Genomic DNA, 11,136 nt, shown 5'->3' on the forward strand with positions numbered 1-11,136 from the left:
TTTTAAAATATTGCATGAGACATGCTTGTACTAATAATTATTTGTTGTTCATCTGAAATTCAACTTTGCCTGGGCACCCCATCTGATGGGGCGGGGCTCTGAGAGGCCATCGGGGACCCCCTTCCTTACACCTTCACAAGAGAGGGCTCAAAAGCCCCTTAATGGGCAGGTCAGACTCTAACACAGGCAGAGAGAGCCCTGGGACTCTGTGGGACTCTGGCTTTGCGTCTGGCACACCCACCACCCCCACAGGCTTCTCACTTGGGCCAGTTCCCCATTGCCCCTCTCAGCCTGAGCCTCCTTTGCCGCAGGCCCAGGTCCAGGGGCCCAGGGGGTTGCTTTTCCTCTGGGGGGCTGCACTGGCCTCCCTGCGCACGGCCACGTCACACTCCTCCATTAGTGCCAAGGCCACAGGATGACTTCAGGCCTTTGAAAGAGTAGAACAGACACAGGCAAGGCTGTCGGAACAGACAGGGCCTCCTGGGGGACTTTAATGAAGGAAGGCTCATAATCTGATTTATGTTTTACAGTCATATGGGCAATAAATCTGTAGTTTGGGGGAAAAAAATAGAAGTCTGTGTTTCTTTCATTTTCATTGACCCATATCCCTGATCCAGGAGCCCCCAGAGGAGGAAATCCCACCCCCCATTCCAGGTCAAGAGACCCTTCCTGAGAGCAGGTGTCGCCCTGAGGCCCTGAGGAGGAAGTCCCCACCTGGAAGGTGCCACAGGTGAAAAACACCACCTGTGACCTCTGACCAGGGTCCGTGGATGGTGCTAGGCCCCTGCCCTGCCTGCACCTTCACCCCATGTGGGCAGCAGGCTGCTGCCAGGGAGGAGGCCTGACCCAGGAGGCCAGAGATGGGAACTTGTGGGGTGCCACCCGCAAAACTAGGGAAGCTGTGGGCCTCCAAGAGCTCTGGGGACCATCTCAGAAAGAAGTCACATCCAGAGAGCTCTGGAACATTCCAGAATCCAGCCAGGGTGCTCCTTTGAGTTTTTTGGTCTGGGTCTTCCAAGGAGCAGCAAGTAGGCTGCAGGGCAGCTAAGAGGGGCCATGTTTCTGGTGGAATGGGGACCACTGCTCCCCTTTGGCAGGTGGAGTGGGGAGGGGGCAGGACTACAGGGGAGAGCAGTGCCCCACATTGGGGACAGGCTGTGGGAGGGGCAGCAGGGGCCCTGGCCTGCAGGCAGGGGTCTCCGTCCTTCCCATCTCAGGTGACTTAATGCTTCAAATAGTGGAATAAAGGCACACACCTCTTCCCAGGCACTCGCCAGGGCAGCTGCCGCCAGCGGTCAGGCGTACTGACTTCTTATCCTTTCCAGGTTCCTTTATGGGAATGCAATCACATAAGGGTATGGAGTCTAATTTATTTTCAATTTTGCTCAAAATTTCACACATTATGTACATGGGTCATTTAATGCACATCTTGGAGAACTTATTTTAAAATTGCTGACCGTCAGGCTGGCTGATGATAATTTATTTAACTAGTCTCCTACCGATGGACGTTTTGGTGGTTTTCTGTCTTTTGCCCTTTCCAACAACACTGCAACCAATAAGTCAATTTTCCATAATTCACGTGTGAGAGTAAGTCTGGGAGATGTTCTGGGGCATGCCTGCTGGTTCAATGAATCTACAAAAAAAAATTCTTAGAACTAGTAAGTCTAGCAATGTCACAAGATTAACACACAAAACTCAATGATGTTTTATATACTAACAATGAATAAGAGGAAATAGAAATGAAAGGCATAATACTTTCTGCCGTTACTCCAAAGGAAATAAAAAAAGAACATGTACAGCATCTGTATGCTGAAAATTATAAAATGCTATTGAAAATTATAAAATGCTATTGAAATAAGTAAAAAAAAAAAAACCTAAATCGATGGAGATATAGGCTGTCAGTGGATTGGAAGACTCAGCATAGGAAAGGTGTCAGTTCTCTCCAACTTGACATACTTTTAATGCAATCCCTATCAAAAGCCCAGGAAAAGCTGTTCTTCGTATAGATGAGATTATTCTAAAATGTATATGAAAAGGCAAAGGAACTAGAATAGCTAAAATAACTTTTAAAAAATGGAAGGAATTGTTCTATCTAGTTTCAAGACTTACTATAGAGCTACTGTAGTGAAGACTGTGGTCCTGGAAGAGGAACAGACCCATAGATGGATGGAACAGAACAGCGAGCCTAGAAACAGCCCCTCACAGTGCAGCCGGTGGATACTTGGCAGAGGTAAAAAGCAATTTAATGGAGGAAGGAGAGTCATATTAACAAGTGCTGCCAGTGGACACCTGGCAGAGGTAAAAAGCAATTTAATGGAGGAAGGAGAGTCATATTAACAGCTGTACTGAAACAATTGGATATCCATAGGTAACCTCGACCTAAACTACTTATAGAAAAATTAACTCAAAATAGCTCCTAGATTTAAATGGGAAATGCTGAACTATTGAAATATTTGCAAACCACATATCTGGCAAAGAGCTAATACCTAGAATACAGCTCTGTCTTAATCTGTTTTCTGTTGTTTATAACAGAATACCTGAAACTGGGTAATTTATAAAGAAAAAGAATTCCTGGCCGGGCGCAGTGGCTCACGCCTATAATCCCAGCAATTTGGGAGGCCAAGGCGGGTGGATCACCTGAGGTCAGGAGTTCAAGACCAGCCTGGCCAACATGGAGAAACCCCGTCTCTACTAAAAATACACAAATTAGCCGGGTGTGGTGGTGCACACCCGTAGTCCCAGCTACTTGGGAGGCTGAGGCAGGAGAATTGCTTGAACCCGGGAGGCGGAGGTTGCAGTGAGCCGAGATTGTGCCATTGTACTCCAGCCTGGGCAACAAGAGCGAAACTCCATCTCAAAAAAAAAAAAAAAAAAAAGAATTCCTTTCTTACAGTTATGGAGGCTGCGATGTCTAAGGGTAAGGGGCCGCATCTGGTGAGGGCCTTCTAGCTGGTGGGGGCTCTCTATAGGGTCCCAAAGGAGTGCAGGGCATCCCAGGGAGGGCGAGGGGGCTGAGTGTGCTTCTGTGCTAGCTCAGTTTTCTCTTCGTCTTCTTATAAAGCCACCAGTCCCATCCCATGATAACTCACTAATTCATTAACCCATTAATCTAGTAATCCATTAACCCATGAATGGGTTAATCCATTCAAGAGAGTGGAGCCCTTGTGATCCAATCACCTCTTAAAGGCCCCCTGCTCTGTACTGCCTCAAAGGAGATTACATGAGTTTTGGAGGGGACAAACATTGAAGCCATAGCGAGCTCTATATTCTAGATACGAGCTCTTATATATACTCTCTAAACCCAAGAGAAAAAAAAAATCTCAATTCAATTAGAAAATTGTCAGAAAAAGAAACATGAAAAACTCTTCACTGAAGAGGAAATACAGAGAACAAGCCAATGAAGAGATGTCAACATAATTAGCCATTAGGGAAAAAGGCAAATCAAAACTGCAATAAGATCCTACTACACACCTATCAGAATGGCTAAAATAAAATAGCGACCTCACCAAATGCTGGTGAAGAAGTGGAGAGGCTGGATGGCTCATTCGTCGCTGGTGGGAATGTGAAACGGTACAACTACTCTGGAAAACAGCTTGGCATTTTATTTAAAAACAAAGTACATGAGCCAGGCGCAGTGGTTCACGCCTGTAATCCCAGCTCCTATTTAAGATAGAGTTGCTCTGGTTCACGCACCTCTGACATAGGAAGTTGCAAAGACTGTCCAGAGAGATCCCAGTTCCCCCAGTGGTTACATCTTCCATTCTATAGTAAAATGTGATAATCAGGAAATCGACATGATACAATGTGCTCGGAGTTCCAGGAACTCCACGCTTGTGTCATTCCTGCAGCCATCACCCCATTCAATATGCAGAGCCCTTCCATCATTGCAGACACCCTCCCTTGTGCTACACCTTTGTGGACATGGCTGCCCTCCTCGCACACCACTAACTCTTGGCAACTTCTCAACTGTCCTCCATCACTACAGTTTTGTCATGTTGGGAAGGTTACTTACATGGAGCCATAGTTTGTGGCATTTGAGATGGAGATTTTATGTCCTTGGGAGCTTGACCTTTTAACCATATGGCAGTACTTCCTTTTGGTCTCCGCCTTCGGGGAAGAGGAATTTTAGGATTCATGTCATAATTAGCTCTAAAAATCATATTAAACAGTTAAAAGCCTTTGCAAGCTCAAAGTTAACTACTCAAGACTCCTTCTGGGAAGAGAACTGGGTACTGCCTTGTGCTGTAGCTCAGTAGCCAAGGCTTTGCACTTTCACAGTGGCAGTTGGGGTTCAATTCCCCCATAAGAAATAAGTCATTTCTGGTTTAATATCTTGTCTATTCTCTTCTCCTCTGCAGAACGTCTTAAATTTTCCTTTCTCTAAGCACCTGGGTGGTTACCTTTGGTAAGTTCAAAGCCAGAAATATCGGCCTTTTGGCATAAGAAATTCTAAAAGTGAGAGGTGACAGTGTGCTGGCAGTCCTCACAGCCCTCGCTCACTCTCGGCGCCTCCTCGGCGTGGGCTCCCACTTTGGCAGCACTTGAGGAGCCCTTCAGCCCACGGCTGCACTGTGGGAGCCCCTTTCTGGGCTGGCCAAGGCCGAAGCTGGCTCTCTCAGCTTGCAGGGAGGTGTGGAGGGAGAGGTGCGAGCAGGAACCCGGGCTGTGCCGCGCTTGCAGGCCAGCTGGAGTTCCGGGTGGGCGTGGGCTTGGCGGCCCTGCACTTGGAGCAGACGGCCGGCCCTGCCGGCCCTGGGCAGTGAGGGACTTGGCACCCAGGCCAGCGGCTGTGGAGGGTGTACTGGGTCCCCCAGCAGTGCCGGCCCACCGGCACTGTGCTCGATTTCTCCCCGGGCCTTAGCTGCCTTCCCGCAGGGCAAGCCTCGGGACTGCAGCCCACCATGCCTGAGCCTTCCCCCGCCTCCGTGGGCTCCTGTGCAGCCCCAGCCTCCCCGACGACTGCCGCCCCCTGCTCCACGGCGCCCAGTCCCATCGACCGCCCAAGGGCTGAGGAGTGCAAGCGCACAGTGCGGGATTGGCAGGCAGCTGCACCTGCAGCACCGGTTTGGGATCCACTGGGTGAAGCCAGCTGGGCTCCTGAGTCTGGTGGGGCCTTGGAGAACCTTTATGTCTAGCTCAGGGATTGTAAATACACCAATCGGCACTCTGTATCTAGCTCAAGGTTTGTAAACACACCAATCAGCACCCAGTGTCTAGCTCAGGGTTTGTGAGTGCACCAATCGACACTCTGTATCTAGCTGCTCTGGTGGGGCCTTGGAGAACCTGTGTGTCCAAACTCTGTATCTAACTGATCTGATGGGGAGGTGGAGAACCTTTGTATCTAGCTCAGGGATTGTAAACGCACCAACCAGTGCCCTGTCAAAACAGGCCACTCGGCTCTACCAATCAGCAGGACGTGGGTGGGGCCAGATAAGGGAATAAAAGCAGGCTGCCAGAGCCCCCAGTGGCAACCCGCTGGGGTTCCTTTCCACACTGTGGATACTTTGTTCTTTCGCTCTTTGCAATAAATCTTGCTATTGCTCACTCTTTGGGTCCACACTGCTTTTATGAGCTGTAACACTCGCGGGGAAGGTCTGCAGTTTCACTCCTGAAGCCAGCGAGACCACGAGCCCACCAGGAGGAACGAACAACTCCAGACGCGCCGCCTTAAGAGCTGTAACACCCACCTCGAAGGTCTGCAGCTTCACTCCTGAGCCAGCGAGACCACGAACACATCTGAACATCAGAAGGAACAAACTCCAGACGCGCCACCTTAAGAGCTGTAACACTCACTGCGAGGGTCCACGGCCTCATTCTTGAACTCAGTGAGACCAAGAACCCACCAATTCCGGACACAAAAGGACTTTAATATTAAAGAGTGCTATGGTTAAAATTAGTTTAACTAAAAGTGGATATTCAAGCTCTAACAGCCAGGACTCCCTGGGAAAAACAGGAGGCACCAGAGAACCCTTTGCTGGCCCTGTTCTTACAAGTGCTCCACCCTAAAGCTGGTAATCCAATTAAAAAACTTAAAAACTGGCAAATGAAAAATCTTACAACCCCTGTGGTGATCTGCTTCTGTCTTTCTGTGTAGCTACATATGTGTTGCGTGTAATGTTTATATTTTTAAAAACTAATTAATTGGCTTAAACAAAAATAAGCACTTATATCAAATATTTTGAAACCAAAATAAAAACTGTAATGTATTTTAGTTCATGTAACTTTAGAAATCTTTGGGAAATAAAAACAGCTTTAATAATTGTTGATAAAATAAAACCATTTAGTCTAAAGTATGCAGGTCAGATATTAAGTTGGCTAAATGCTTTGAGGTCGTAAACTGCTTCTTTAACTTTTAAAATTTGTTCAATTTACCTACCTTAAAGCCATTAGATTCTAGATAAGGCCTGGGGGGACATGTAGAATTAGCCATGCCCCCTAGCTGTACAAAGATTATAAAGAAAGAAATGTTATATGAGAAAGGATCTTGTATGGTAAATTCTTGTCCTAAAGTAAAATAACTGGTTGTTTAAAAGGAGGGATGTTTACGGCAAGTCAGAAAGTCGAAAAATGCCTCATGTGGTCTGTGTAAGTCGTGAAAGGATTTGTGAAAGGGAATTTGTGCGAGAAATGTTCTACAATTCAAAGGTGGTTGGGCTTCTTAAATGCTTCATAAAATGCCACCATGACGCTTACCATACAATTTGCCTGCTTCGGTAAGATAAGGCCTGGGGACATGTGGAGTTAGTCACGTCCCTAGCTATGCCGGAGAGTCAGCCGTTATCTGTACTTCTACCTCGTATGTCCTAGGCTAGGCTCCACATCTAGTAGACAATTAAAATTGCTCACTAACCAGCGTTTTCACCAAAAGTAAGCGTCGCTAAAAGTTAACATTGTAACACATAATTGAGACTATTGAAAAAAACAGCTTTACATGTAAGGTGTGTAAGGAAAGTAGAATGTACTTTTGGTACAAGGTTATAAGAAGGCATGGGAATGTGAATTTTTTTGCTTAAAGGGATAAAGAATTGTTGTAAGTTAGTAGAATAAAGGTAAAGGTTTGAACAGTTGTGGAAAGTTTGTAAAAACTTAATTGTAAAAGAGATTCTATGTGTGTACATTGGCTAAATTAAAGGGATATTATTCCGTTTTTATATAAATTAAACATTGGAATAAAAGCACAACAGGTTTTTCTTAGAGCAAAAAAACTGCTTATAATCTGCTCTTTAACAAAAACTTGTAAAGGGTTATAAAAGGTTTATGAGAATCTTACCTTATGGTCAAACTGATTAAGACTGGACATATTTTTATAAATAAAACCTTATTTATAAGGTTTTATTAAGAATTGGGTTTGGCATCAATAGTGCACTAATGCAACAGTGACATTTGGCTTATTTTGGTACAAAAATCCTACAGGAAGCCCTGTCCTGTATGGTTTTATCTGGGCAGTATTTGTATAAATGTGTTATTGGTATATATTCCAAAATTATGGGCAACTCGTATAATCCAGATATGACAGTGTACATTAGCAGTAATAATTATAATTGTTACACAGAATCATTGTATACCGTAGTGGTAACAAATTTCCTTGTCAATTTTTTATTTGACTGTGGCTGCCCTAACACATTTTGTTGGCCACAGACAATTGTTACCTTGTTTTAGTCCTCTTTAAAAGGCAGTTTAAAATCAATTACAGAACTCTAACAGGTTTTTGTTGTTGTTGTTGTTTGTTTGTTTGTTTGTTTTTCTGAGACAGAATCTTACTCTATTGCCCAGGCTGGAGTACAGTGGCGTGATCTCAGCTCACCGCAACCTCCGCCTCCCAGGTTCAAGCAATTCTCCTGCCTCAGCCTCCTGAGTATCTGGGATTAGAGGCATGCACCACCATGCCTCACTAATTTTTTTTTTTTTTTGTATTTTTTGTACAGATAGAGTTTCACCATGTTGGACAGTCTGGTCTTGAACTCCTGACCTCAAGTGATCCCCCTGCCTCGGCCTCCCACAGTGCTGGGATTACAGGCATGAGCCACAATGCCTGGCCTAACAGGCATTCTTAAATGTAGGTTTTCTAATAACTTTGGAAATTGTAACATCAGAATAAAGGAAAAACTTGCAGGACTCTCATGGAGAGCTAAAATGTTCATAAATATCAAGCAAAACAGGAGTTAACTAAATTCACTAAACCAATAAAAAAACTGAAGTAATCTTTTAAACTTTGCTTAAAACATTGCTGATCCTTTGTTTTGTTTTTCAAAGTCAAGGAAACTTTTCTTTTGAGCTATTTACAGCTTTTAACAGTTAAGTATGTATCCACCTAGAAACAAAATGTGGAGCATATTTGTTTCTCTCTACCTAATTTCTCCAGAATTTGTAAGCTAGTTGTGAGTATTCTTAACTTATGGCAATATAGTTTTTTGCATAGGTGCGATAAGAATCTGTTTTCTTTTGTAACAGGACACAATGGGAGAAATTGGTGATTTTTGTCAAGGCTTTGGCTGGAATAGTGTGTTTTCCTTTAGGGAATTAAACTTGACTTATAGAGCCAATAAAATCTCTTTAGGGAACTGACCTTATACCTTTCCAAAACAGTCCCTGTGCAGGGTTTCTAACCTGTGGTGAGTAAAGAATGTCACTTTCTGACAGGTCCAGGAGCCCCAGGTTATCCTGGGACATCAACAGGAAAAAAAATTTACCTAACTCATAGATATCCAAAGGTACAAACCGATGGCTGGGCTCGGCTTTAAAAAAGTCTCATCTGAGATTCCTTATGAAACAGAGTTCCATCAAAGCCAATTTAAAAACAGCTTATGTGAAAAATAATTATTCTTGCTGCACTTTATACAAATAATCAGGCCAAGTATAATAAAGCAAATCAGTCTTACCATAATTTGTCTTTAGTAAAAATGGAAAACTGGAGAGAGAAATATTATGTTTCAAGAACTATGGTGCACTTGTTGTTAAATTCTAGTCTTATCTGTTGTTTTTAAGTTTGTTTCTGCAATTTAGGCTAACCCTGCTTATTCCTGTGAATCAACCAGTGATCTCTGACTGCTGCTCAGTAGAAACAAGAGGTATTGGGGAACCTGCTCTGATATTCATGTAGGTTATTTTATATTTTCCCTAAGCATTGGCCGGCTTGAGAAATAAAGGGACAGAGTACAGAAGAGAGAAATTTTAAAGCTGGGCGTCCGGGGGAGACATCACATGTCAGCAGGTTCTGTGATGCCCCCCACAAGCCACAAAAACCAGCAAGTTTTTTTTAGGGATTTTCAAAAGGGGAGAGAGTGCGCGAATAGGTGTGGGTCACAGACATCAAGTACTTTACAAGGTAATAGAATATCACAAGGCAAGTGGAGGCAGGGGGAGATCACAGGACCACAGGACCGAGGCGAAATTAAAATTGCTAATGAAGTTTCAGGCACCACTGTCATTGATAACATCTTATCAGGAGACAGGGTTTTGAGAGCAACCGGTCTGACGAAAATTTATTAGGCGGGAATTTCCTCTTCCTAATAAGCCTGGGAGCGCTATGGGAGACTGGAGTCTATCTCATCTCTGCAGTTTCGACCATAAGAGACAGGCGCACCTGGGGGGACTGTTTATAAGCCTATACCTCCAGGCGCGTATTCTCTTTCTCAGGGATGTTCCTTGCTGAGAAAAAGAATTCAGCGTTATTTCTCCCATTTGCTTTTGAAAGAAGAGAAATATGGCTCTATTCCACCCGGCTCACCAGCAGTCAGAGTTTAAGGTTCTCTCTCTTATTCCCTGAACAATTGCTGTTACCTGTTCTTTTTTCAAGGTGCCCAGATTTCATATTGCTCAAACACACATGATGTGCAATTTGTGCAGTTAATGCAATTATTACAGGGTCCTGAGGTGACATACATCCTCCTCAGCTGACAGGATTAAGAGATTAAAGTAAAGACAGACATAGGAAATCACAAGGGTACTGATTGGGGAAGTGATAAGTGTCCATGAAATCTTTACAATTTATGTTTAGAGATTGCAGTAAAGGCAGGCATAAGAAATTATAAAAGTATTAATTTTATAAAAACTAATAAATGTCCATGAAATCTTCACAATCCACATTCTTCTGCCATGGCTTCAGCCAGTCCCTCCATTTCGGGTCCCTGACTTCCCACAACAAAGAGGGATGGGCAATGTAAAAATCTGAATTGGTATTCTAATTCTGGGCACATGACAATCAGCTAACAACCCCATACCAGCTTAGTTCCAACAGTTGCCCAGTTCATGAAAAGCCTTCTAATTATGTTTACTTGGAATAACTTTACTTATTTTGCTTTACTCTTGGGGAATATATTGCTGTCATACTCTTTGTATAGAAATACAGGACAAGCTTACTGAATGTTTTCTTAAATTAAACACATATTAATCTTCCAGATATCACCTTTCATCAAAACTCAAGAGTTATTAATGGACTTACCACACTGATGCTTTCTGACTGAGCTCCTCTCTACCCTGATTGCAAGAGACCCTCATAGTTAGAGAGGAATATCATCACCCCTATTCAGCCTGAAGAAGTTACAGAAGATGGATCTCCATCCCTCTGCAACCTTTAGGAATAAGTGTTCTCTTATAAAAGGAAGGGGGGAAATATCAGAGGCATGTGAACCAGAGCAACTCCATCTTAAACAGGAACTGGGTCAAATGAGGCTAAAACCTACTGGGCTGCATTCCCAGATGTTTAAGGCATACTAAGTCACAGGATGAGATAGGAGGTCAGCACAAAATACAGGTCACAAAGACCTTGCTGATAAAACAGGTTGCAGTAAAGGAGCCAGCCAAAACCCACCAAAACCAAAATGGCCATGACAGTGACCTCTGGTCATCCTCACTGCTACACTCCCATCAGCGCCATGACAGTTTATAAATGCCATGGCAACGTCAGGAAGTTGCCCCATACAGTTTGAAAAGAGGAGGCATGAATAACCCACCCCTTGTTTAGCATATCATCAGGAAATAACCATGAAAATGGGCAGCCAGCAGCCCTCAGGGTGGCTCTATGGAGCAGCCATTCTTTTATTCCTTTACTTTCTTTTTTTTTTTTTTTGAGGTGGAGTCTTGCTCTGTCACCCAGACTGGGGTGCAGTGCCGTGATCTCAGCTCACTGCAAGCTCC

General features: G+C 44.1%; 1 pseudogene; it reads right to left on the reverse strand.

The window, feature by feature from the left end:
• Positions 1–286: 286 nt before the first annotated feature.
• Positions 287–1,212, reverse strand: LOC129524025 (uncharacterized; annotated as a pseudogene).
• Between the last annotated feature and the right edge of the window lie 9,924 nt (positions 1,213–11,136).

This window comes from Gorilla gorilla, chromosome 7 (assembly GCF_029281585.2).
Source record: "Gorilla gorilla gorilla isolate KB3781 chromosome 7, NHGRI_mGorGor1-v2.1_pri, whole genome shotgun sequence".
Lineage (NCBI taxonomy): Eukaryota > Metazoa > Chordata > Mammalia > Primates > Hominidae > Gorilla > Gorilla gorilla.